Source organism: Rhinolophus sinicus, chromosome 11 (assembly GCF_057876585.1).
Source record: "Rhinolophus sinicus isolate RSI-liver-muscle chromosome 11, RSI-T2T, whole genome shotgun sequence".
Lineage (NCBI taxonomy): Eukaryota > Metazoa > Chordata > Mammalia > Chiroptera > Rhinolophidae > Rhinolophus > Rhinolophus sinicus.
Genome location: NC_142511.1, coordinates 2,501,559 through 2,529,525, shown reverse-complemented (window position 1 = coordinate 2,529,525; position 27,967 = coordinate 2,501,559). Strand labels below are relative to the sequence as shown.

Below are 27,967 nucleotides of genomic sequence, written 5' to 3'. Positions count from 1 at the left end.
TATACAGTTGAATTCTGGATATCGCTTACGTCTCGGTCTGTCCACAGGTCTTGTTATGTGCAGTGACCAGCCACCTAGAATGACCCTCTCTCGTGTTCCTGCCTCTCAGCCCCCATCCCAGTTCAGCTGAAATGAGGGGGAAGATGGAAGAGAGAAAAGGGCGCTTCCCTCTCTAGGTTATTGGGGCGACAGGTCAGGCCTGAGCTGGGGAGAGGACAGGAGATGAGATGGGCACCCTAAGTTGGACTGGCCTGGGGGGGGGGGTGACTGGGAAACTATGGGGTTTGCCTGAGAGGTCAGTGCAGGAAAGTTGAGGAGATCCAACAGAGCAGAGCTGAAGACAACGATTAGAAAAATGCTCGTTTGATGTTTCTGCGTTCCTGAGTTCAAACTGTTGAAAAAGCATGCAACATTTAAGCAAGGACAGCTGGCCACTTATTAAGCCTTAAGAGGTGTCTGGCTCCAGCTGTTTTGGATGCTTTTTAGAAAATACAGACACTTGATCTTCCGTATCATCTTTGAGTCCCAGTGGCTAATTCTGGAACAACAACAACAAAAAACCCCTTAGCGCCCTGTCATGTCCATCCCCGGAGTGTATTTTACCCCCTTTCAAATACCCATAGCTAAGTCTCTGTCCAGAGTTCTGTGTATCTTGTTTCACCCCAGTCATCTTTGCCTCTTCATGGTGGTTTCACCTGCATGGCCCTGTCTTCATGTCTGGGGTCCCGGATGAGTCCAGCATATTTCTCAACTGCTGAACAAAACTTCATGACGTGTCCTGGATATAAGTCCCTTGCCAGGGCTCGCAAGAAAACAGAAGCTGCCTGTGGGGACAGAGCCCCAGAAAGCAGTTTCCAGGCTCTCAGCCTCATGTGGAAAGGTGCTGGCTCGGGTAGTAAATGGCCATCAACTGTGATTGCATGGCCATCAGCTGTGGCTAGTTGGCTGTCAGCTGTCACCAGTGAGCCACTGGCCAGTAATATAACTGCCATGGCTTTGCTAGCAGGAAAATGGGGGCTAGCAAGAAGATGGTGGCTGAGCCTGCAAGCGGTGCAGTGAGGGTTGCGAACAGTGTGGCTCCTGCTTCCTGTGTCTCCAACCCAGCTGCCAGCGAGACTATAGTAGTATGATTCCCCTACCTATGGCTCCGTGGGTGTTCCTTTTTGGCCTCACCGTGTCCTGTGTTCTTATGTGGGGAGCGGGACCAGAGACCCCGCAGGCCGCCCCACATGACACTCCCATCACGGCCTCCCCTTTCTGAGCGTTTTCTTCTTCATTGTATCATTAGCTGCCTTTGGAGGGAGGCACCTACCGTGAGGAAACCCGCCAGACGGAATCTGGCAAACCACACAGGCCCAGGGCTGCGGCCTTCTCTGCTCGATGCCCCAGGCTCCGAGCCTGGACCAGCCCCTCTCCAGGTATGGGCCCAGGTGAAGTCCCCCAGCCCACCACAGCTGAGTGACCATCCTAAGGGAGAGGCTCAGGCAGGGACCAAAGGGAGGAGACCAGGAGAGGAAATTAAAATCTTCCGGCCGTAGTGTATTAAGTCATTGCGATACTCAAAGGCAGCCATTCATATCATCCAGAAAGCCCTGAATAAATGTTTCAGTAATGAGACGTGCAGAAAGGAGCTTGTCACCCAGTGATAGTCTTTCCGCAAAGGGTTTGATTTAAAGCTGGTATCAGAGCATGAACCATGTTAAAATACAATTACAAAAGAAACAGGAATTTCATTAGTGAGTTGCAGGGAACAGCGTGGAAGTGGGGCGGCTGCTGAGAGCTGATAGGGGTTGGCAGGGAGTGCAAGGGGAGGCGCCGCGGTGTGGGACGGGAGAAGCCGCCTGAGCCTGTGGCCCAGGCCGGGAAGGAAGATGCAGATGTTGACTTCAGGGTGAGGGGGAGAAGATGCCTCGTCTTCCGAGCTGAGGTTCATGGCCCCCAGGACCCTGGGGCTCCTCCCTCCTGTAAGGGCAGCCCCAGGACCACTGCCGTGCTGTGTCCCCCCCCTTCCCCGCCTACCCCACCCCTACCCAACACACACACCCTGCGTCTCTGTCACTAGGGCCCTGATCGGCTGTGGACAGTGCCATTTCTGGGGAATCTGAGTGAGAGGATAGCACGACTGGAGTCTGAAATCCCAGCTGTGCCATTTGCTGTCGGTGTGAGCACGTGGGTACCAGGAATGTACTAGCTTATCAGTAAACCTGCTTCTGAATCTTAGCTTCCTTTCTGTGGTAAAGAGGTGGCTGGCACTCAGTGCATGACACAAGGCTGATTGTCACTTGGTTCCAAACGGGGAAATGTCAGTGGTCTTGGAAGTAAGGGGTGCGTGCAACCCAAGGTCTGCAAGATGCCTCCAAGGAGTGTGAGAAGAAAGTATTAGCATTTCTAACCTCATGACCTCGACAGAGATCAATAGCTCAAACCCCAGCTTAGGAGGGCACAAGTGGGAAAGAGTGTTTTCTGGAAAATTAGCCCACATCTCAGCTTTCTTCAGAGGTTAATACATTTAGTGAAAATACCGCACAAAAGTGTGGCTGTTTCATGACCCCTTTCCTTCTAATTGACTCTGAGGCCTGTGCATTTACTGGACTCGCTGCTCCTCCCCTCACTAGCTTCCCACAGGGTGCCAGGGCCTGATGGAGTGCCAGCAGTCCCCCGAGGACCCACACCAGGCCGGCTAAATAATATGCTGACTCATGATCACTCGTTACCAGCCAACCAAGTGATATTCCACGGGCTTCGCGGGAACAGGGCCGGCTTGGAGGCAGACTGAGCCAAGACGCTACCCAGACCCAGCGCAGGTCTGTGGGATGTGGGGTAAGGAGAGGCCGTCAGATCTTGACTCAGAAACCTCTTGTCTCCTTCGTGACGGGGGCCAGTTCCGTAAGCTCACTGGAATCTCCAGTTCTTTCCTAAGATAGAGATTTAAAAACAAACAAACACACAGACAGCAACAAAAACAAAAATCACCGTCTTTCATGGGGATTTGGGAAAATTAAATGAGCTAAACACCAACTAGACTAGCAGAGCCTGTTGGAAGACTCAGTTTCTCCCTCACACCTCCCTGCTGTTCAGATATGGACGAGTTACTCTGGGACTCTCCTCCAAGGTCAGAGAGGATCTAGTCACCCTTGAAACAGGCCCAGGAATGGCTTACACATCCCAAATGTGTCCTCAATCAGAGCAGTGCCAGTGGGAACCTACATACCTCATCTTAAGGATTTCAACCCACCGCCCTCTTCAGCCCACGTTAGTCCTCAGTCTCCTGCCCACCTGGCTGGATTCCTCACTTTGACAGCCAGATGGGTAGGACCTGACACCCCAGGCCAGCATGGGTGCCATGTGCACGCTGGGGCTTGCATATCCGTCCTCAGGGGTGATGGCCTTAGGCCTGGGGGTGGGCACCACTTTCCAAATGACATCAGTTATACAGTCTCTAGAAAAATATTTTGCCTAGAAGTTCAGTTAGTCTCTGCATGGAAGGAAAGGTTAGGTGCTCAAGCTCTTAGACTTCACATGTGATGTCGTATTAACTGTTCCTTGAAATTAATTAAAAAGGCACAGGTCCCAAAGCCTTGTCTCACCCTGTACCCCAGCCCCAGTTGGGCTAATGACAACTTGTCGGTGTCCCCCAGGCTTGCTCTGGGCATATCTCGGTCGTTGCACTTTTCTCTCTAGATCCTGTGTCAGTTTGTCCATCAGCCTGTGTCACCCAGCCTGTGTCACCCAGCCCTTCATGGCTGGGATGTCTTTTTCATCTTTATGTGCCCCATCGCCAGCACAGTACATGACACCAGTGCCCACTAAACGTTTGTAGAATGAAGGAAAGAAGTTCCCCTCCGTGAGCGGGCAGGTCCTCCTAAGCGTGCCATCCTGCCATGGTGCTTCCGAGCACGCGGCCTCCCGTTTCCCCTGGTGTCATAATGGACAAGGCTGCCTGGATCATTCTACAGGATAAACTGGCTGCCTTCCGGGCTTTTCTGTTAAATGCAGACTGCTATGAAGACAGCTAATAGTGTGTCCCTAGGTGTACCCCAGAAGATGCCAAGCTTTATTAGTCTAAGGTGTTCGCTTCACGTAATGACTTGCTTTTTAATGAGCTTGTTTATCTCACGGTCTTGGATGTTAATATTGTTGAGAGGGAAGCATGCGGATTGACTGTTACCAAGCAAAGATGAAAATCTGCAGGGAAAACATCAAGTGCTAACAGTCAGTCAATAACTACACTCGCTTTCAGAAGGAAAAAAGAAAAAGGAAGGGAGGGAGGAAAGAAGGAGGAAAGGAAAGAAAAAAGGAAGGAAGGAGAAGGAATGGCTTTAAGATGAGCGACAGACAAATAGGAAGCTGGAAGTTGTTTGTATTTCCTTCTCTCAGCTCCCAGCTTGCTCCACGTGCTAAGTCGATGACCTGAAAGTCTGCCGTGCAGGTTGAGCCCAGGGGCCTGCTGGGCTCCAGGCTTGCCTCTGAGCACTGGTTTGACGACCTCAGTGGGGTAGGTGGCACATAACACGTGAGTAAATCAGCTGAAAGGATAGAACTCTGTGCCTGAAATCAAGATTTTGGGGGTCCTTGTTGTTTGTCTCCTTAGCATTCAGTGCCGTGCTTGGCGCGTAGCCAGCAGCCCAGGATGACGTTTACAAAAGCAGATGACTTGTCAGTCTCCTGAGAAGCCTTGTGTTTGGAACACATGGGTCCGTTCAAAGCCCCAGTTAGATCCTCGTGTCTGTGGTCTTATCCTGGAATTCGCGGCTTGGAACAGGCTGGTGTTGAGAGAGTCGAAACATAGGGAGCTTGTGAAGAACCTTTTGATTTGGGAAAGGCTCGACATCTACCTGATGACTGAGTCAATGAAGAGGTGAATTCTTGCCTGTGTCACGAGTATCCCTTTGGAAAGCCCAGGCTGTTTCTGTGCGTAAAGGCACTTGTTATGAGGAACGCACCCAAGACCCCTTAGCAGCTGCGGACTTTTCCCAGCAGAAGTGGGCGTCTGATCACGCTTGCTTGAGGAAGAGTGAGGGCATTTTATCTCAGCACTGTGAACGATCAGTGAGGAAAACCACAGTGCCGGGAAGACAGCACATTGATTACAGGGCGCAAGCACGTTTGGCATGAATTTTTCTCCACCTGTTAAATTGTTACACGGTTGGGAATCTGCTGAGCATGGACTGAGGCAGCCGTTCTTACTGACATCTGGCCCTTCTGATCCCTCTGGATATTAATGTGCGGGGCTTTTTATCTGGATCTGTCAACACACTCACCAGCTGGTACCATCTATAATTAGACAAACCTACTTACGAATCTGACTCAGTCACTCCCACCTCAATCAAGAAATATTAATTGAGAAGGCTGATGGGCATTTATTTTTGTGTGTATGTTTGGCAAATCCAGAAACATTTTAATAAGTATTACTGAGTGCCTAGTAAGTTTACGATATGGTGATGGTAACCAAGACTTTCTGTACACCCTCCAGCTGCCACAAAACTACTTAAACAAATCCCAAATTTCTGCCTCCCAGACAAGCCACGCCTCTCGCACTTAAGAATAATGCTCAAGATATGGCCCCCGCAGCCTTAATTAACCGACCCAAATCAGACCAACCAGCAGAGGCAGAATATTGTGGTGGAAGTACCCGTGGCTCAAGCAACAGAGACCTGGGTTTTTACCTCGTCTGCTGCTAACCAGCTGTACAACTGTTCCTGGCCTCTTGGCCTCTAAACCTCATTGCATTCTGCCTGGTTCTCTTGCACATGCCCCAGGTGAAGGCTCCTAAGCCTTGTCCCTGTGTCACCTTTTTGTGTACTTGCTCTGCTTTCCCACTGCTTATACAGGGTGTGACATCTTGAACTGCAGCCCAGGCTGCTTCTGAGACCTCCTCCACAGGGCACGGTCTCAGGGAGCTCCCACGTTATCCAGCGGGCACCTGGCAAGCTGTCTGTTTCCACTTCTAACAAACCCAAGAAACCAACACTGGCTCCTACTAAGCATTCTCTGTTGCCTTATGGCTGATCCCACTAATTAGACAAGACCCTGAGAATTGTCCTACCATCCTTTTCAGAGAAAAGCTACAATTCCACAGACAGATCCATCCTTAAGGGGGAAAGAAAATAGGAGGGGAAGCTGAGCTAAGCCCCATCTCAGAAAGGCTGCTCACCCCTCACTGACAGCTGCTGTTGGTGAATCACTCACGTCCACACTAGTGCGTGTGTGTAATCTGTCTCCGTTCTCATGCAGCCTCCTTCCCCTTATCAGATGGGAAGAGATAAGTGTAAGGTCGTCTAGCTGGCTCGACACATGCTAATTAGCTCTATCCACCCCTCCCTTCCGCTCCCAGTGTCTGGGAGTTTGAATTCCAAGTACAAAGAGAAAAGGTGGAACTATCAGACACTGCAGGCAAGGACAGCTGTTTGAAGCGCTTCAGCCCAGAATACTGGTAGGAAGCTGGTGCATGGTGTCCCAAGGTTGGCAGCACAGAAACACTTAGCAGATACAAACGGGGAACTTGGAGGGGGGTAAGTGCCATGGGGGAATCTGCCCCCATGTAATATGCTGCCGAAATATTATCCACAATAGAGTGTTCGGACTTGGTACCGGCACATCCAGGAGAGACTTCTGGTCTTAGAGCTTCTAGAAACTGAACATGAGTCAGCAGCATGGCGATACTGTTGAATAAAGCAAGGATGGAACTCGGAAGCAGAGGCTTGGAACGTGATACTCAGCTCATATGAGAGCTCTCACTCCCTTTTCTTATTCTCTAATTCTATCTTATATCTAGTCTTGTCTCTCTGATGAGATTAAAGGCCCCTGAGGGACAGAGGCAGCCTTGATTCTTCCCTTGTATCTTTTTACCACTAGCAAGAAAATATACGGAGAGAGAGAGAGAGAAAGAGAGCGAGAGAGGGGGAGAGAGAATTTGGAAGAATTCGGAATCTTAGAAGAGTGCTAGTGTGTTTTGGGATTCTATAATTCCAGAAGGAATTCACTTAAAAGACAGGGACCTAGACAAACAGAGCATGAAACCAAAATCAAAAGAGTTGGTTTAACATTCAAAAGAGATGGCTGAAGGGACAGACAATGACAATCGTAGTTGCCATTTACTGAGTGCCTGTTAAGCCACAGACACCTCTCTAATCCTTACAGTGACTCCTCGGGCAGGTTTTCGTAGCCCCATCTCACAGTAAGAAAACTATGACTCAGAGACCCTAACCCTGCAGATGGTCCTAAAAATTACTACGTGACTGAGTTTATGTAGAACCCAGGGCTGCCTGCCTCTGAATTCCGAGTCCTTTCCACAGGCCCATCTGTCACCCAGAGAATGGAAGCCATGTGTCCTGTCTCTGCTGGGACCAGGAAGCAGCCTTTCCCCTGGACCTTGAACCACGAGGGAGAGAGCAGCCACGGAGAGCATCAGCCACACCTCCCGGCGGTGGAGAGTGACAGGTGGGCACATTGGCTCTGGTGCAGAAGGAGCCACAGAGGCGGGAGCTCAGCCCACACAGCCTGAAGTCCTAGAGTCAGGAAAATGCGAGCCCCTGCTGCTCTGGAGATGGTCCACTTCCTTCTCTGTTTGTGTCCCTTCTGTGTCACTTTGGCTGACTCATCCTGCTGCTGAGGGAGCTCAATCAGTGTCCTTGTCATAATGAAATAAGAGATCTTAAATAAGCTTCCCCACTCTAAGCTGCAGAGAGAAACTGGCAAGAAAAGATCCCTGTCACAGCAAAAAGAGTGGAAAGAATTAGAACAAAATGTTAGGTTTTGGACTTAGAGTTGTTGTTTGTTTACTTCTACTTATATTTCTCTGAATTTTCCAGATTTTCAAAATAAAAATGCTCTTCTTTCATTACCAGACAAAACATGACACAAATTTAAAAGTAAAAAAACAACAACAAAAATGTAGAAATTAAAAACAAACCAAACAAAAAAAAAACAGCCACAAGAGATTTTTAGAAAAGCACGGCAAAGTATTTTAGGAAAACACAGCAAGTTATTACTTCTGTTCCATCACAAGCTTTTCTAGGGCGCCCCACTGGTGAATAATCGTCATCGGATCATTCCATTCTTGTGATCGGAAATGTCTTTCTCCCATGCTGTAAGTTAAAACCAACAAGCAAACATTTAAAGAGAAGTTTTCAAACTGTCACAGAGTGCACAAGCTGTAAAGCTGACTAACACGGCAGTCGCCTTCAAAATACAAGAGCAGGGAGGAGAGACACCGCTGGTGAGAGACACCGCTGGTCCGGGGACCAGGCGTCAGGCAAAGCTGGCTTCTCCCTGCGGATGTGAGCCCCGCTCACCAGGAGAGCAGTGTAGGGTTCCACTTTATTGTGGTGCTGGGACTCCGGGGCAGAGGTGTCCCACCTCTGTAGTGTCAACACAAAGCAGAGGACAACTGTCCACGCACTGAGACGCAGTGACAGCCTAGGCGGAGAGCTCAGACTGCTCTCCTTTCTCTCGTTTGTGTCTGGCTCTGCGTGTTTGATGTCAGAAGGATCTCTTCCAGCAGAACCAAGTTCTCATTCAGCCCACAGTGTCCTGGAAGGAGTCCAAGAACAGGCCAGAAAATCACGGAGAACTGCCAGTGAACAGGGTCTCAGAGCAGAACGTCTCGAATTTCTGTTCTCATAGGAATCACCTGGGACCTTCGAATGCAGACGCCGATTCTGCACCTGGGACCTGAGGTGCTGCGTTTCTGTCAAGCCTGCGGAAGGTGTCAAAGCTGCCGGCCCGACGACCACACTGAGTCACAAGGTACTGGACGGACTTCAGTGAGTCCTCAGATGGTAAGTACGTTTCTTCTTGAGTGTCCAGCTTGGATGCAGCTGGATTCATTGTGGAGCTAGAGTTCAGTTTTGAGAAAGATTGTAAAGAGGGTGAAGCAGCTTCAAGACCCAGAGGAAAAGTTCTATAATCAGTTTGTCATGTCTGGTAGGAGTGAGAAAGGGCCGTGTTTTATTGTCCTTGAGTTGTGTCTACATCCTTGTTCCTAGAGTAATAGGCTCAGACATTTTCCTGCGATAAACACGGCCCACCCAACTGTCTTCTGGGAGGCTGACGGGGGCGGCTGTGCTGGGATGCACGAAGCATCCACCTTGCAGTGTGGAATCCCAGACTGTGACTCCCGTTAACCCCTCTGAATTCCTCTGAGCCTCAGTTTCCTCTTCTGTAAACCTACCCGACAGAATGTTTGGGAGATTCAGTTCAGTTAGAGGCTGTGTGAACTCCACGCAACCACACAAGGAAAGGTACTGTTTTATAACCTGTGACTTACTGGGATTCAGCACCGGTGCCTGGTGGGAATTCAATCATGCAGGCTAGGATTTCTTCCAGAAGAAAAACATGAACCGTGACTGTCACTTATTATTCACGACTGTGTGACAGGCATTGTGCTAAACACACATCATGTCACTGAATCTTCTTAGCAACTCGTGGAGGTCGGTTTGGATCCTCCCTTTGAGATGAGAAAACTGAGGCACACGGAAGTGGAATGATTCACCACAGCTCACGGAGGAAGTGTGTAGAGGGCACATGACCCCAGTCTGTCCTGGCACACCTCTGAGAGAGAAAATTGAAAATCAGGCCATTAGCACCTCTGCGACCAGCCATGCCTGACCTCTCAGCACCTTGCATGAGAATTTAATCCGATAACGTCCGCCCACTGGCGGAGGCCGTCAAATGAATAAAGGCCTGGATGACACAGTGACAAGCTGACATGGAGCCCAGACTGCTGGCTGGAGTGTCTGAGCGGCTTGCAGGACCGAGCCGCGTCTACATATCACATTTGGATGAAACAACACTGCTGCACAGAAGTGTGAGAACATGGAGCATGGAGGAGGAAGCAGTTCCCTCGGGCAGAACAGTGGGGATGCCTCCGGGATGAGCTGCCAGCCAACTGCCCCTTGCAGGGAGCGTGGATTTTGATTACTGGAGGACAGAGCGGGCGTTCTGGGCCCATCAAGGGTCAAGAGTGAATGGCCGGTGTGTTGGGGCCAGCAGATGAGCGGTGGAGGAGACTGCAGAACACACAGACGATGTGATGGAATGCGAGGCCAGAGGACTGGCTGGGGGCTCGGGCGGAACACAAGGCCCCTGAGAGTCTGTTTAAAAGATTGGTCTTTATTAAGAGATCAACAGGGAGCCATTGCAAGTTTTATGTGGACAACTGGAGCAGCTGTCTCCGAGATGGGTTAAGAAAAGACTGATGGAGACCGGAGGCAGAAGACGAAGACTGTGAGTAAACAGTGCCCCTCGTTCTTCTAGAAAGCTCTGTTCTGAGCAGTCCTCCAAACACAACATTTGTGTGCATCTGTAACACAAATCTTCTTTATAGGGAAAGGAAGTGGGGCTTGGGGCAGGTGGCTCTGTCCCATCTAAAAGCCCACAGGCCAGTGACTTTCGTGATGCTTGACAGGGCACAGGTGCTCCCCGCAGAGGGTCCCCAAGTGGGGGCACCACCTTTGAAGCAGAGCCGCAGCCTGTAACAGATTTGAGGATGACAGTTTGTGGCTCATATTCTCCACTGAGTCCTAACAGTGTCTGGCACACGGCAGATGCTCCGTGTTTGTTCCTGAGGGAACGGATGGACGGAATCAGTTGTGAGCTTCTGCTTGGAACAGAAAGAGGAAGAAGAGAAGGAGAAGGTTTGAAATGCCTCTTCCGAATGAGAAGCTTGGCCGATGTTCCAGCGATCCCGTGAGTGTGTTACCAGCCTGAGAGCACGTGCTTCCTTGTACCCGACCGGAACATTTGCCTCAGTAGCATGAGCCTCTCCTCTCGGCCCTGCCCTGGGTAACGCTGGAGGAGCAATCACCACACCGCCCGTTTGCCTGCTGGAGGCAGAGCACAGACCTGTTTCTCACTGTTGGTGTGCTTTTGCCTTCATCAAACATGGCTCCCCAGAGCGTGCATTGTACTCCACAAGCAGAATAATTTTCTCCGGGAGAAGACTCCGGGAGGCCTGTGGGGTGGGAGGTACTCAGGAGACCAACCCAGTTAAGAAATGAAGGCAACAGAGTGAAGGCAATTGGAAAGGGTGCTGCCTGCGTAGCTGGTACGACCTGTAGCCCAGATCAGTCCATTCCTTAGCTGTCGGACCAGGAGTAAGTTACTGAACTTTTTTAAACCTCAGTTTCCTCCACTAGCCAATCAGAATAGTAATGCCTGCTCTGTGTGATTGATTGTTTTGGAGAGTGAAGCGAACCTTAGCTAACAACCTTGTCCAACAACTAGCAGTGCCCAGTGCATGCAAGCGCTTAACACAGGGTCACGTCACCTTAATGGGTAGTGACGTCACACACCAAGATGGTCCCATCTCTTCCCATCAGAGTTACTTTAACACATCAGCAAAAAATTCTTCATAAATAACAAGTGATTTAAAATGGGGACAACTGCCCTATACACATGTAAACACACACGCACACAAGATTCATAATCTCAAATTTTCAAAGGAAGCGTGGCTGTCTTAGAACACTTAAGAATCATTATCTGTCAGTGCCTAACGATACCTAGAATTTAGGGATTGAAAATGAAAATGGAAATTCTAGGGCAGGGTCAGTTCCTGACTTTAGCCTATGGAGGTCCATTACCGTAACAGCTTCAGGACCCACACTCGAAAGGAGGGCCCGCTAATGTTGACGTCATAGTATCATTCATTCATGCTTCATGCATTCATTTGAGTACCTAGCAATGATGGGCTGATGAACTGAGTGTCCCCTAAGAAGCAAGAGGCCTCCAGGAAGAAGAGGGGCTCACCACCAAGGCAGCTCTCAGCAGCTCAGACAAAGGAGAAAATGTAGATTAAGGACAGTCCACACCAGCCCGTGTCCTGGGAAACTAGTAACTCTGGTCATTCCCGTTTCCATTCCGGTTCCTCTGTGACACTCTGCAGTAGATTGAATTGGTGGCCCTTCCCTGTATCCACTGCCACGTTTCAGTGCCTTCCCAATCAGACAAAGGCTACAAGAAACTTGAAAAGTACTTGCGAGCTAAGGCTTTCTGTCTCCTTTGCCAAGAAAAAAACCTGGTCAGACTGGTCCCAGACCAGCCTGCTGGTCCTGGGAAGATGACACATGACAGAACAAAGCTGGCCCCAGCGGGTCCCCTGTGTGAATGAGACCAACTGAAATCAACGTAGTCACCCAGCCAAGGGCAGCGTAGGTCAGCCAACGTGAGCTCAATGGGGAAAAACAACCTTTTCTGAGCTAAATTTGAGGGTATTTAGCTCTACACCATGTTTGTGGCAATAGCTAACATATGAGTACACACACTTCCTTTTACTTAAGAGAAATTCTGCTCTACAGAAAAAAATCTGAAATGCATTCAAAGTTTTAAAATGTCTGCTAAAGCAGAAATAATAACCCCACATGAGGGCTCTGCATTTAAACTCAGAACAAAGACTTTAGTTAAAGCAGTGACTTTCTTTTCGCGTGTGCGTGCGTGTGTGTGTGTGTGTGTGTGTGTGTGTGTGTGTTAGGGAAGGACGCTAGAAAGGAGTCTGCAGCATAAAACCCTTTTCACAGAGGGAATCTTACTGAGAATTGCAATGTGTAAAACTGATAAAAAGCTAGAACCAAATCTAAACTGAGAGTCATGTTACAAAATAACTGTCATGTTCTTTCAAAAATTTAAGGAGATGAAAGTCAAGAAAAGGCTAAAGACCCGTTCTAGACAGGAGAAAACAAAACAAACAAAAAAACCATGAGAACCAAATGCAATGTGTGATTCTGAACTGAATCCTTTTGCTGTAAACAACAGTCTTGAGCAGCTGGGGGTCCGTGGGTTAGATGGTGATATATCAATGTTAATTTCCTTATTCTGGGGATTGAATTAAGGTCTTATCAGTGAGCACTCATTTGCAGGAAGTAGCGTATTTGAAGGTGGTCGGTCATCAGATTAGCAATTTCCTTTCAAACGGTTCGGGTGGGAAACTTCCTTTATTCTTGTAATATGTAAGTGTTTCAAAATAAGAAACAATAAAATTGAACTTCGTAGTTAAATAACGTGGAGAATCTCCTATAGCAGATCAGTAAAAGCTAAGAGAGGAGTTACAGTCATGATAACATGTAGATGGTATAGATATAGGTAGAAATGGGATAGATCTCAATGGTAAATATATAGCTACAGATGATACAGATACAGGCTATAGATATAGAAATATAGATGGTGTAGCTATGTAGGCAGAAATACACATACACTTGCTGTCCTACCCCGCCCACCAGCTTCAGCCTAAGGGAACCCTACAGCATTTATGTCGGGGTATCTCCCGTATTTCAGTGGCTCCTTTTAGGCTGAGCCCAGACGCTCAGATGGAAGGTCCCTCCTTCCATGACCGTATCTGCTGGACACTCACTTTGTCAATACACGGCTGCCCTGTGTAGCCTGGCTTTGTCCCACTTTATGCTGTGCCAGGTTGCAGGATGTCAGGCTGACACTTGTTAGCTCACGTGCCCCATTCCCCATTTCTCAGGTAGAACAGCACATGCTCCCTAAACAGACGTGGGCCGGCCTGCTCAGGCACCCCTCTTTAGACTAATTCTGCAAAAGCACTTTGTACAAACCCCGTGACCACCCCCAGCTCTCTGCCTTGTAATTCGAGGCTCACCGGCTTCTGCCCTTCTGAGCCCTAAGCTCCATGACGGCCACATCTGTGTCTGCCTTGCTTACCTGTAAATCCCAGTGTGGACCCCTCACCCGACCAGCAGCAGGCACCCCGTGAGAGGGCAGAGTTCCTAAAGGCCCAGATACCTGTCCACCTATGTGTGCCCCTCCCCACGACAATCTCCCTGTTCAGGGTCAACCAACTGTCCTAGAGAATGTGACCCAGTGGCGCAGGAAGTGACTTGACACACCTTTTCCCAGAGGAAGTCTCACTAATGAAATGGCCTTTTGGCCAGGACTCTTCACTTCCGGGGACTTTCTTCCTTGCTCAGCTTGAGGCTGGCCACATGGCACTGTCGTCGCTTACCGTGGTCATGCCCTCGTCCGGACGCCACCTGTCCCCATGTCACGCTGCTTGGGTAGCTGATGCACACAGAATCAGCGACTAGGAGTTGGGTAGTTTGGGATGTATTTTGGGGAAACAGGATGAGCGGTGGCAGGGGACAGGAGAGCAGAGTGGCTGAGACTGGGCACCTCCACGCAGACAGGCGGCCTTCAAAACCTGTGTCTGCCACTCACCAGGCAGGTGACTGGCTCAGAAAACTCTCGAGGGACTGGTTTTCTCATTGCAGAAATGTAGATGGTCATGGTCCTATGTCACAGGGTTACTGTAAAGGTTACATTTAAAAATCTGTGAAAGCACTTTAGCAGTCGTGGGGCCTGACATATAGTACGTGTTCAGCAAATGCCAAATGATGGCCAATACAACTTATATATAAATATAAAATACAACGTAATATAGTTTTAATATCTGGCATTGGTACCCTTGAAGTGCTCCTCTGAGTGACACATCGCCGTGTCTGGCAGTGACAGGCCCTCCGTCTCATGGACAGACCTGGGTACCCCCTTTTCTGCCACCATCATGCAGACCATACCCTTCACTCGGTGCTGACGTGGGTCTTGCTCTCTGTGGAAACTGCCCGGCTCACACAGCCAAGGCTTCACCAGCAACACGTTCACAAACCGTCTCTCTGGGGGCTCCCTGCTACCAAAGCGAGCTTTCTTCTCGCTGATTTGAACTAGCTTTCACTTTCGAAGCGCGGCCTCCGCTAGCGCTATTAGCTTTGGGGTGGATTAAATCAGACTGGAACAATGATTCAAAATTTTCTAGTTCAAGGGTAGTTTTCCCCCCCTTTATCCCTTCTATCCTTCAAGAAGTCCACAGATAGGAAATCAGCTGACTGTTCTCTCTCACTTGCCTGGATGACGAGGAGATTGCTTTACTCAGCATGAAACACTGGACTGGCTGATGTATAGACGGAAAGATGCTGCTAAGCCCTTGTCTGATGGCTCGTCTCAGATTTCCCGGGTCAGTACCATTCTGGTCTTTATCCACTCTGCAGATTCTAACTCCTTCAACTAGATAGACAGCGAGGGCGCACGAGTTCAGTCCTGTGTGAGGGTGTGTGCAGAGCCCCGAGAAGGAGCGTTACGGGCTTCCCAGAGGCAGGCTGTGTGTGATTCTGGAAAGAGTCGCCATTCCTCAGCAGTCGGACGGCAGGGCTGACGAGCAGCTGTACATGTGGCTGCAGCAAAGAGCTCATTCGCTGAGGGTCAGTCGGCCAAACTCTGAGGCTCCCCAACGCCCAAAGGAGTCACCAAAGCAAGGGTTGGGAGGCTCTGTGTGTGAGTGGTTCTTCTTTGGTGGTTGTGAGGTCGTTAGCAGCAGGGCCAGGGTAAGTGGGTTCAGCCTGGCCATGGGATCCTGAACCCACAGAATGCAAAGCTACAGGGCCTCGGGGAGCGTCTGGGCCCCTGGTTCTGTGTCAGGGAGAGGCCTGCCTGCATTGATACCAGCAGGGAGTGGGGAAAAGCAGCTTCCTGGGCCCCTCCCTCAGAAGATTTTGAATCAGTGGGTCTGGATTGGTCTCTGGAATCTCTCTCTCTCTTTTTTTTTTTAACATGCTCCCCAGGCAATTCTAATGTACAACCAGGTTTGGAAAACACTGATCTAATCTAAACCTCTCATATTGCAAAGGAGGCTGCCACCTGCCGAAGTGATAACTTAGAGTGACCCAGAGACATGGAGGCACTTGTCCGACCAAAATCTTACCCCTAGCCAAGGTATTCGCATAAATATCCACCGCGTCACCCACCAAGAATGCCCATGTGATGGGCCAGTGGGGGAACGATGACTCAGAGAAGCCAGCCATCCGAATCCAGCCTCCTGCCCCTACGGGCTCCCAAGTACCGGTGACAGAGGAGAGACACCAAGTCAGTCAGTTTGCAGGGGCAGGAATTCCTCCTGCCAATTTCTTTAAATGTCTTCCCATACGGAACTGCAGACTGTTTCTATTTGCTCTTCAGCCACCTCTGATTCCTGTTTGGTACAAATGAGGGAAAGCTTTTTTGTTGTTGTTGCCATGGTACCACCACAATAAGCTGTTTTCAAGCGTTAGATATTCTGAAATGACAGGCTCTGTTTCGAGAAGTAAGAACGCGGAAGGGGTCAGTAAAAATTGCCAACCTTCATTTATCAGCGGGTTGTTCTGAAGCAGTCATGTCACTGTACCAGGAATATATCCCCGAGGCCAGGGGACGTGTGTTTGGAGCATCTACCCCAAGCCTGGTCCTGAGTGGACACGAGGACAGTTTTCCTCCCTGGCCGTGCATCCAGCTGAGCAGCCTTGGCCAGTCCCTGAGCACTCAGAGTTGCCTACTGCGCACCACACCCCAAGCCAGGCTGGTTGGTGTTTATTCTGGGAGAGAAGGTGGAAGGTGGAGGTGCTTGGGTCTGAGTCGTGGAGGAAGCGCGGGCACGGTGGGAAATGTCCAATGTTGATGTTCTTCCTTGGCTTTCTTTTCGATTGAAGGCATTTCCCCCACCTCTGAAATTGAATACAAATGAAGGTCCAGCCTGCAATTCCTGGGACAGGATGGACAAGTAGCGCCTAAGCTATAATCCTGGGTTTCAGGCACAAGCTGGAAGCGAGCTAGTTCTTTAGCAACATTTTTGTTCGTAGCCTTGAGCTTTCGTTAAGTGTGTGGCCTGTCTTCCTTCTCCACGTTGCCAAGTCCTCAAGGGCACGGGTCATGGTTTATTTCTCTCCATACCCACCACAGTGTCTGGCACATATTAAGTGTTTATATATGTCTATTAGGTGTTCAAAGAGTAAAAAGTGTGTGCGTGTATGTGTGTGTGTGTGTGGGGGTGGGGGTGACAGGGGCCTGGCTTAGTGAGAGGATAGTGCAAATAGGAAGGAAGAGAAACTCAAAGCTGTTTTTCAAGGCATGTCCAATAGTAGTTGCTAGCAATGTTTGACTGACATCTCAAGCTCCTGAGAGTTCATTTAAATCCAGAGTTCTGGCCGCCCCCCCACCCCCACCCCCCAGTTGCTGATTCAGCTGGGCTGGGAAAAAGGCCCAGAAATCTTTTTAATCCAGGTCCCAAGGTGTTCTAATGCACAAGGAAGCATCTAGTAAGAGATTAAAATGAAAGGGTGAAGGATGCCTCAGCATTCGTGGCCCTGCCTTTAAGTAAAGTGTAGCATGTTTTAGGAGTTAAAAGCTGCACATATCAGACACTTTGGCAGGCAAAGAAGCACAACACACAAGAGCACACAGTGAGCTACAACCCATCCGATCCAATGCCAACAGCCACGTCAAATCACGAGTGCCCTTGTGGTGCTCAGACACTACCAGGGAGGATTTCCCGGAGAGGAGAGACTTGAAATGAAAGTGGGTCTTCCATGGCCAGCAGAACTTTCTGGGCAGAGGTGGACAGGGCATTTCAGGACACCTTATCTCTACCGTGTTCTGAAATTCCAGAGGGCTTATGGGCACTATGGCAACGTGGTGAGGACTGGAGTAGGGATGAGATGCTTTCGCTCCTGCCACCAGTGGGGAGTTAGGGACCCACTATGTGGCCATGGACGTGGGTGCCTGCATGCAATTTCTGAACACTCACCGTTCCTGCAGTTCACTCCCAGGCTGCCATATCCCACAGCAACCCAAGTGTCCTGTAGGTGTGGTTGTAGATATAGACCTAGATGTAGACAGAGATGGCATAGGTCGAGAATTAATGTAGATGACAGGTATTGAATAGCCGTAGATGGCAGGCAGAGGACAGATGTAGATACTAAGCATTAAATTCAATGACAAGCAGCCTCCATGTACTCTCCTTCTGTCCCTGACTGTCCTTTAAGGCATTCACTCGGGAACGAACAAGGGAATTCTTTTTAAATTAATGTCAGAGGGAGGGAAGCAGAAGCATGAAAAGAATAGAAAAGACCTATATGGCTTTATAAATAAAGCATCTGATATTAAGGGGTTAAACCACCATTTGTACTTAGGGACCCGAAGGGAATGAGGTAAGAATCTGCTGTGTCAGTAAGAGCTTGCAGAGGAAGATAAGGATAGAAAAAAACCACAGGAGGGACTAGGAGAATAATGAGGGCTTTCTCATAGAGAAGGAAAGAACGGCACAGATGTAAGTCCACAGACACATGGAGGCGTATTAAATAAACGATTAGCACAAAAGTATCCACACGCTGAGCTTAACTCACAGAGAAAAAGAAAGACAAGGGAGCCGTGGGCAATTAAGAGCTACTGTGATATGATCAGAAAGCCATGGGAGCAGCAGCTGCCAGAGAGGGGAGGGCCTGGGCGGCTGGGATGCAGGCAGGTTAGCAGGGTTTCCAGAGAGCCCAGGGAATGGGTAACGAACCTGGACCTGTCAGGGCTGATTCATCAGAGGGGCCAGGAAGGTGGGGTCCCAGGGGTCCGGGAAGAGCAAAAGCACCACTACAAATTCCTCCAGAGGCCCGGGAAGTGAGTGACAGATGCTGTATTTGTATGCGCACACAGTCTGGCAGCTCTGTGTAAATACGTCCTCTGTGCACGTCTGCTCTACAGAAAGCCAGGCCGATGGGCCTCAGTGAATGCTTAAAGCAGTAAGCAGGTAGGAGGAAGTGCCACACCGGTCAGAAGGGTGGTGTGTCCGGAGAACTGGACCAAGTCCTTTAGCAGAGCTCAGGGGGCTAGGCTGCATTTCCTTGGTGTCACTAGTGTGACTGAAAACAGTGCCCTCTAACTGACCACTCAGCCTGCGTCAGGCACTGCACTGGGCATTCTGTGCATCATGAGTCCTTGAACCCTCAGCGTGTCTTTATGATGAAGTTTATTCTCATAAAGGGAAGTTTTGTAGGGAAGAAAACTACGGGTCAAAGAGAGTGAATCAATGACCTACACTCACAATACAGAGCGAGGCAGGGAAAGGACAGCCCAGGCTCGGCCACTGAGCATGCCCCGTCCTCAGCAGCTGACAGCAGAGCCCGGCACGGCTCCCTGGGCCTCTGACAGGCTTGGTTTTCTCATTTGTGTCATGTGGCCATGGGGTGTCACTAAAAGTCCTTTCCTAGTAGGTGGCTGGCTCTCTGGTAGAAAGAACAACAGCTTAGAATTTGAGTAAAGCTGAGTTTAGATTCCTCAACAACCAGGGCTCTCGATAACCTATCTGTGCCTCAGTTTCCTCACATGTAAATAAGGAAGATCACACACAACTCATAGAATTCAATGAGATATCCCAGTAGATGCATAGTATTCTATTCTTTTATTCTACTTGTAAATTGACCTGACTGTAATTACGTGAAAACCAAAAGACAAAATGGTAATTCATCAAAGAAAAGCCTTTTTTAAATCAACATGATAAGTTACATTTATTGAAAAATTATTAGTTTCTAAACATGTTATCCAGCCTGAGATATTCTAATAATAAATTATTTTAAAGGGGGTGTTCAGCCTTCACTCATCCATAATTTCGAGAGAAAAATTATAAAGGTTTTATTTCCTTACGTCACTCAAAATTGAGTTCTGAATCTAATCGCAGATTCCAGAGCCTCTGAGGAGACTGAGGAAATTATCTTCTGAAGGGTATTTGTTTTCAGTGCAGTAAGATATCCTGCTACTTGGTTACTTCCCATCAAGGGCATGAGTTCATGTATTTGGGGACAGTTAGGCCATTTATGCCATTTTGTCCTAAGACAATGAACTTGTATTTATTTATTTATTTATTTATTTATTTATTTATTTATTTATTTATTTTATTTTTTGCTGCAGCAAACATTTATTTTTGTAACTTCTCCCCCATCCCAATGCTTTACCGGTCATCATTTCCTTTAAGAGAGCAGATTACATCACAGATTGAATTTAAGCAGTTTCCTAATGACCTTTATTATATTTGATTTGGTCAAAATCAGTCCTCTTCTTAACCAGTTTTTGTGGAATCCTTATAAGGAGACAAACAGGAAGTGCCAGATGGCTGACTTGGAACAAAAACCGAACCTCATTCCCCCACCAAAAATGCAGAAACGAAGGCAACGTGATGGTCACCGAGGCTCACTTACATCTTGTGCTTCCTCCCACGAAGTGGTCTGAGAATGGGGATGGCAGCCGGGATTTGCTGAGCAATTACTACGTGCAAGTGCTTCCCAGGGTTAGAATTCATGGTGCTGGAATGCGCCATCACATGTGACCCTGGGAGCTGGGACAAGCCTGTGAGCTGAGGTGACCTACTCTGTCCTGCAGCTGAGGCGATTCACACAGAGAGGGGAAGAGCTTCCCGGGCCTCACAGGTCCTCAGCGGCAGAGCAGGAGTGTCACTCAGGCAGTCGAGCTCTGGACCCCAGGCTTTCAACCACTGGGCCCTGTCTGGGCCACCCCTCCTGCGTGGGCAGGCTAGCTCCTGTCCTGCCTCTGCCGTGGATGCCGTGGGTCTTCATTCTGAAGAACCCTTCCAAGATTTGAATTAGCATCTTATATAATATTGTTATTAACAGTAATGACGCTCTTATCTATGTGCTGTTACTGCTCACAGAGCATTTTATGTACACCCATTCCCTGGACCCTGACGACACAAGCACTGTCAATTTCAGATGAGGAAATGGGCTCAGAGGGATGGAATGACTTACCAATCAATGTGAGCCAGTTCACCAGTGGCACAGAGAGGATGAAAACAGGACTTCCGACTCCCAGTCCAGTGACAGCGGCATTCCCTGAGGACAAAGCCAGAGCCTGGAATCTGCCAGCAGGTCTGCCACCAGAAGCCAGCACCTCAGAGCACCTGTGGGACCAGGAGACACGCTCACTAAGCACTTCCTCTCCCAGGGACCCTGTAAAGTGTTTTATGTTGTTAATCTCATTTACGCCTCCTTCTCAACCCGACATCGTTGAGTCCAGCTGACACTCTGTTCTAAAAGTGAGGAATTTGAGGCTGAGATGAAATGAGCAGTTCATCCAGGCCATGCAGCTCCTTACTATCCTGAGAACCATGTAACCCATGCTGGGCCTGGGAGCAGAACACACGTCCACTTGATTGCAAAGCCGATGTTCTTCAACGCTCAGCTCCAAGCCCGACGTGGGCAGACAGGGCGGTGCCCTTCCAGCACCCACAGAACTGCTGGCTGTGGTCTGTTTTCAGCATAGCCCTGACGTGGTCTATTCGTTGTGTGTTGCTGTGTGACAACATCACTGCAAACTTAACAGCTAAAACAACACACATGTATTATCTCTCAGTTTCTGTGGTCAAAAATCTGGATACAGATTGGCTGCACCCCTGGCAAGGTTGCAGTTGAGGTGTCTGCCAGGGCCATGGTCTCATCTCAAAGCTTGACTGGGGAGAGACCCACTTCCAGGCTCACGTGCTCGTTGGCAGGATTTCGGCCCTTCTGGGCTATTGGACGAATGCTCTCGGTTTCTTGGCAGCTGTTGACCTGAGACTGCACTCAGTTCCCAGGTGGTTTTTGGCCAAAAGCCACCCTCAGTTCTTTGGCACATGGGTCTCTACACATGGCCCCTGGCTTTATCAAACACAGCAGGGGTCTCCTAGCGTGACAGTTTACAACACTATGTCACATAATCTTGGAAATGATATCCCATCACCTTTGCCACGTTCTTTTGGTAGGAAGCAAGTCACAGGTGCTGCTCACACTCAGAAGGGGATGACACAGGTGTGAATACCAGAGGCAGGTTAATGGGGGCCACCCCAGGGTCTGGTTAGGACCCAGACTTCTGGAGGCCAAACATAGTGCATGCAATGAAGAACACACTTCCGGGTTGATGGTGCACCCCTCTCTCCTTACGAAACCTTGAAAGAGCAAAGAAGAAAGAGAATTGCTGCCTCTGATGAAATTAGTAGACACCTGTAACATAGAGGAAAGTTGCCAAACTCTAGTGAAGGTCTCACAGGGGTGCACAAAGGGCCGAGAGAGGGTGCCCATGGCTTTAGAGTTCAGGCAAAGCTGGTGATAAAGAGTTCCTAAAGTAGGGACACACCACTAGGGGCAGAGCAGAGCCTAGCAGTAGGGGTTTCCATAGACCCTTTTTGGTCCCAAACCTTGAGAAGCTGGCACAGTGGGACTCAATGAGGAATCGCACAGAGAGGCCATGTTTGTGAGAAGCAGCCTGTCAGGATGGCAGGAGGAAAGACAGAGCCCCAAATTTGGGAATATGCTGCTGTGCCAACCTCGTCTGCCTGGGGAGAAACGAGGGCTGGAGGGAGGCACTCGGGGGACACGATGCTATGAGAAGCAAGACCCCAGGCACCGGGAAAGAGCTCTGGACCCTCCCAGACACAAATCTCCTGCAAATAGCTGGTCCAGACAGGCCCCAACTAACTCAATGATTATTAATTTAAAAGAATAAGTACATGACCATAAAGGAATTATAAGGGGGGGAAAAAAGATAAAAACACTAGGAGAGACAAAAGCAGTTGGAAACACATGAACAAGAAAACCATTGTGATAGAGCAGACGGAATATTTGACGATATTACAATTAGAAAATCATGACAATGAAGGAGTCACCTCCGTAAAACCAAGTCATTAGAACAGAGCTAAAAGTTCAGAGAAGACATGGCAAGACAACAGAAGTGGGTAAAATAGGAGCTGGCCAAAAGAAAAAAAAAAGTAAAAACTAGCACAAAAAGAACAAATTGAAAGGGCCACAAATATAAAGAAACCCTGTTGAAAACATAGCAAGGACGTGAAAAGCGAGACAGAACCAACAAACAAATGGAATGAAAATTTTAAAAACAAAATCAAAATAAATAAATATTTAGGATTAGAAGAGGGAAAATATACATATATATATTTGTGTATTTAGATATATGTATATATAATATATGTATATATTCGTAAATATATATATGTGTGTATATATATATGTCTTTTTATATATGACGCACATAATTAGTGACCCAAAAAGAGATAATTCAAATAAAGGGACAAAAATATTATTTAGAGATAAGGTTAAATAAAACTTTACAATAATTAAAGAAATTTTGGCTCTACTGATTAAAAAAACAGCAGACATAATCTGACAAAATTACAAGACTTCAAAGAAAATGAATCCTTTGGGAACTAGACAAAAAACTTGAATCACGTAAACAGAGAAGGAAACAAGCTAACTGGTAAGCAGAGTAAGTGAGTAAAACGGGCCAAGCAGTAGAACCAAATAAAACTAAACAAAACAAAACAGCTCCGTGAAAAATGCTTCTGAAGTTCTTGAGAAAAGATATGACCTAAGAATTTTACACCCTGACAAAATTTGTTCAAATGCAAAGACAGCAGGAAAATCTCTTACGAACATGCTAGAACTCAAAGAATACTTACGGTGAGTCCTTCTTCAAGAAAGTCTAAGGACAAAATTAATCCAATTAGGAAATAAATGGAGAAAGCACAGCCAGAGGCAGTAATGAGCTTTGGACTCTTCAGGTCACAGTCTCCAGGCCATGTGGGCCTTAGAGTTACAGAATAGAAGAAAATGTTTATGAAATGACTAGCAAAGTTTAGGAGGGTGAGCCCTTGAGGACACATGGTGGGCGATAGCGTACGCTTTATGACTTCTTTATCTTTTATAGCTAGGTAAAAGGTCTCTGAGAGGAACAGCGTTGTTTCTGGGTGCGCTGGGGTGTCAGCTGGTGGGCAGTATCCACAGGCGCCCTCGGGGGTGGACAGCTCACTGCAGATCAGGGTGTCCAAATGGCGGGGGCATGACAGTCGGAACAGCTTACACCTTCCTTCACCGTTCATTGGGATCTCTGAGAACTGAAACCGCCAGGACGTGAAGTCAGTGCTTCTTCCTGCAAAGTACAAAGCGTACACTCCTCCACTTCCAGAAATACAGCAAGGAGTTGGAGACGGGAAAGGCCAGGGTGGGCTGGGGTCCTTGCGGAAGACGTTCTGGGCAGGGGTGGGGTTTAGGCTGGATCCAGAAGCTGAAGAGAGAGGCCTGGAAAGGGTGCTTGAGGCCAGCATTGAGCTGTGTGAGCAGCCTCTGGAGCAGGGGGTGGACCTGGGGAGCCATTTATGGTGGGGAGGGCTTTGTGTGGCCCCTCTGTTAGGGGTTAGGGGCCAGCGTGGGAGACACCATCAAGACCCCCCGCCTCCTCCCCCTGGAAAACTCATTTCCATTCAGAATTCTGAATGATTTGCAGCTACTCGTAAACATCAGAAATCCAAGGCCTTTCTGGTCAGACTGAGCAGAATTAGAATTTGCTGTAACACTTCTAGCCTGTATCGTTGCAAGTTACCCAATTCTTCTGGTCTGCAAAATGAACATTTTAATGCCCACTTCGCAGGGGTTTTCTTTACTCAGATACAACTTACAAAAAGGGTATGGCAGAGTAGCAGCTCCAAGTGGTCGTCAGTGTGATTGGGCCAGGTGAGGGGAGAGAAACCTAGCTCTCCTACGACCTCGGGCACTGTTCTCATGACACCTACTGTGTGCCTGAATCCTGGACCTTCTGGGCCACAGGGCTGATAAATATTCAAATACCGGATTAGAAGCTGGGCTCTACTTGGCATTGTGAGTAATTCTTTTCACACCATTTTATTGTCATAAAGGTCATTAGTCAATTATATGACTGTCTTTCAGGGTTTCTATTACATAAATGTTTAAATTTAAATTCATGAAAATGGGGAAGAAATTCCCACATCAGACTGTGTCCCTTGATTTTGGCTTTGAACAATCGTCAGTGTAGTCATAATTCTGGTCTCCCCGTAATACCCAAGTCAGGATTTCTGAGTGTCACTGCCACTGGAAGTGGCCAGCTTCCGAAAGCTTTGGCGTGGCGGCCGCTGGCAGTAGCCCTCCCCTACGAAACCCTCTGAAACCTGCAGGTGCAAGATGCTGCTGGCAGGAGGAAGGTGGGCTCGAACGAGAGCAGGTGGTCTGGGACCTTGGTGTTGAGCTTTGCTCCAGCTTTATCACAGGACAAAGCAAGTGTGAGCCGTTAGTGTCTGTGTCCCTGAGGGTGTAAGAGCACTTACAAATGACAAAGCCAAGAACTCAGGGCTGCCCTGTGACATCCGTGGGCCCCTTCCTCCATAAAAGAAATTTTAAGTGGTATTTTATGCATTTATATAATGATGAGTGTATTAATACTGTATATTAAAACATTTTCTTTGACCTAAAAGTCTGTTTACTCTGATTTGAAAAGAAACTAAAAAGTTTTTGGGCCCTAGCTACTGTGCCTGTTGTGCTTAGTGGATAATTCAGCCGTGATGGGGTAAAAATTCCATTTGAAAGGTGATGGTAGGGAGGAAAGAGCTGGAACCATGAAAACACTAAACGTCACTAAGGACTGTAGAGTGGTGAGTGAGAAAAAGCTGCAAATAAACGACCCACACTCTGTCAAGGTCGCCAAACGCAGTCTCTTCCTGGGAGGTTAAAATCTCCAGGTCTTAAGAATTTGCTCGTTGTACATTCAGGCTGATTACAGCTTAATGCAAAACACCACGGTGATCACTTTTCAGGAGCTAATGTTTTTCTGATTACTTTGCATTTGTGTATCTAAAACTGGTACTCCCTGTGTGCTAACTGCTGCAATTTGAGTTCCCAATTGAATTGTCAAGCGGTGACTTTGTTCTCTCTCGTAAACGTCCATATAATGTTCAGTTTCCTCAGCTCTTCTCCTTTCCAGAAATCTTGACGTGTGTTCAGAAGCTGTCAGTCCCAGCCAGGTCACCTGGAGGGGACCCAACAAGGAGCTGGGAGAATTATGGAAACCTCATGTAACGCTGTCAGCAATTTCATGCTTCACCTGTCCCCAGACCTGAGTTCTTCTGGCCTGCGATGTGAACACCACCATGACACCTGGCACTCTTACCTGCCAGACAGAGTCACCAGGAGCTCCCCGCAAACACTTAGGAAACCTACACTGTAGGTCACCCACCCCCCAGCTACTCCGAGGTAGGAGGGGCTGCCACACGAGAAGCTCCTTGCCCCTGGGTTGTGAAGGGAAATCACTTTTCTTACCATCTCAGTGTTGACAGGCAACGGGCTCGCCCTACATGCAAATCCCAATGGAGCAGCATACCTGCTTCCGAGAGGGGAGGAAGCCTGCTTCCGGCTTTCATCAGTGCTCGAGTTTGGGCCCATATGGACCGGCGCCCCTGCCCAGCGCTGTTACTTCACACTTGTTTTCCCATTTGCAGAGGCCAGGTCACACTGACTTACCCTCTTTAACCTGTCCCCACTCCACCACCTATGGCGCTGGGATGGTTTCCTTTAAGGACGCTGAGTAATACTGAGCTCTTACCGTTGGCTTAGCGTGCTTCTTTCTCAGGCATGATCTCATTCAGTCCTCATACTTCTCAGAGGTGAAAGTACAGTTCTTTACAGATGAGGAAACTGAGGCTCAGAGAGGGAAAGAAATGGAGACAACTCATCTATAGAAATGAGAGGAAAGAGAAAAGAGATGGACAAGATGTACCAGACAATTAAAGATTGGGTTTTACCGCATTCAAGCTGTTGCAACAAGGAGAATGTTCATTAATGACGAACACCTCAGAGAAAAGGAAGGGGACGCAGGTAAATGAGAGTCACCTAGAAGCAGGCAGAAGCTTTTGTAGAAGCAGGTAAATAAGAGTTACCTACAAATCTGACAGGAGCCAAGAGGAAAGACGGAGACCGACATTGCAGTACGCCAGGTGGGGTGGTCCTTGGTGGGTAGCCCCTCCTGGGACACAAAAGGGTGGGGGATTTCTTAACTGTTGCAACTTTCTGGGAGCACAAAGCTCCACAAAAGTTCGACAGTGTCAGTACCCCCACTTTTGTTCCAGACAAATAGCATTTATTGCCTAACAGAAACCTCCTGAGAGGGTGAAGCCAGGTCCAAGAAACGGTCTCCCGCGGACTCTTGTTAGTTTTGTTCCTGCAAAACCAGTGGAACCCTGTGTTAGGCGGTGGTGACAGAGATCAGCGTTTTAGGTTCTGGATATCAGGAATTCTCTGTGCCCCACAAGTGTCTACACAGTAGACCCTCAGTCATTGCTTGAGGAAAGAAAGGGATGGAAGGAAGGGGTCAAAGAAGAAAAAAATGTCCTATGGGGAACCTCGCCCCCACGCTTGCACCCCCATCACCCTCCATTGATCCCTTTTTACAAGGTTTTGAAGCTTCTTTCTGACCCGTGACACTTCAAACATCCCACATTCAAACAGGGGAGTCAGGAACCGAGAAGGGAGAAGAGAAAACCTGGCCGAGAAGATGCTGTGCTCCTTTCTGGGTCCTTCGAGGAGACTGGATAACAGAGTTAATTGCCAAATGTGTCCTGGGAGACAAAATCACACGCCCCCCCCACCCCCCGTTGAGAACCGCTGGGATTAAGGGGTGCTCCATCAGGCTGTGCAAAATCTGCATCAAAACAGGACCTTTCTGGGCCGGCCCGGTGGCTCAGGCGGTTAGAGCTCCGTGCTCCTAACTCCGAAGGCTGCCGGTTCGATTCCCACATGGGCCAGTGGGCTCTCAACCACAAGGTTGCCAGTTCAATTCCTCGAGTCCCGCAAGGGATGGTGGGCTCTGCCCCCTGCAACTAAGATTGAACACGGCACCTTGAGCTGAGCTGCCTCCCGGATGGCTCAGTTGATGGTTGGAGCACGGGCTCTCAACCACAAGGTTGCCAGTTCAATTCCTCGACTCCCGTAAGGGATGGTGGGCAGCGCCCCCTGCAACTAAAATTGAACACGGCACCTTGAGCTGAGCTGCCGCTGAGCTCCTGGATGGCTCAGTTGGTTGGAGCCTGTCCTCTCAACCACAAGGTTGCCGGTTCGACTCCCGCAAGGGATGGTGGGCTGTGCCCCCTGCAACTAGCAACGGCAACTGGACCTGGAGCTGAGCTGCGCCCTCCACAACTAAGACTGAAAGAACAACAACTTGAAGCTGAACAGAACCCTCCACAACTAAGACTGAAAGGACAACAATTTGACCATTGTTCCCCAATAAAGTCCTGTTCCCCTTCCCCCAATAAAAATCTTTAAGGAAAAAAAAAAAAGAAAACAGACTTAGACCAAGCTTAAAAAAAAAAACAAAAAAAAAA

The 27,967-nt window shown here is 48.6% G+C and overlaps 1 long non-coding RNA gene across 4 annotated transcripts in view; it reads left to right on the top strand.

Moving 5' to 3' along the window:
• The first annotated feature begins 7,252 nt into the window (after positions 1 to 7,252).
• The window catches only part of LOC109455648 (uncharacterized), a 72,375-nt gene continuing 51,660 nt past the window's right edge, over positions 7,253 to 27,967 (top strand). For 2 of the 4 annotated variants that reach the window (XR_016022695.1, XR_016022692.1), the window contains exon 1: positions 8,225 to 8,780. This is a non-coding gene — a long non-coding RNA (uncharacterized LOC109455648). The other 2 variants (XR_016022693.1, XR_016022694.1) reach the window with 2 other exon arrangements.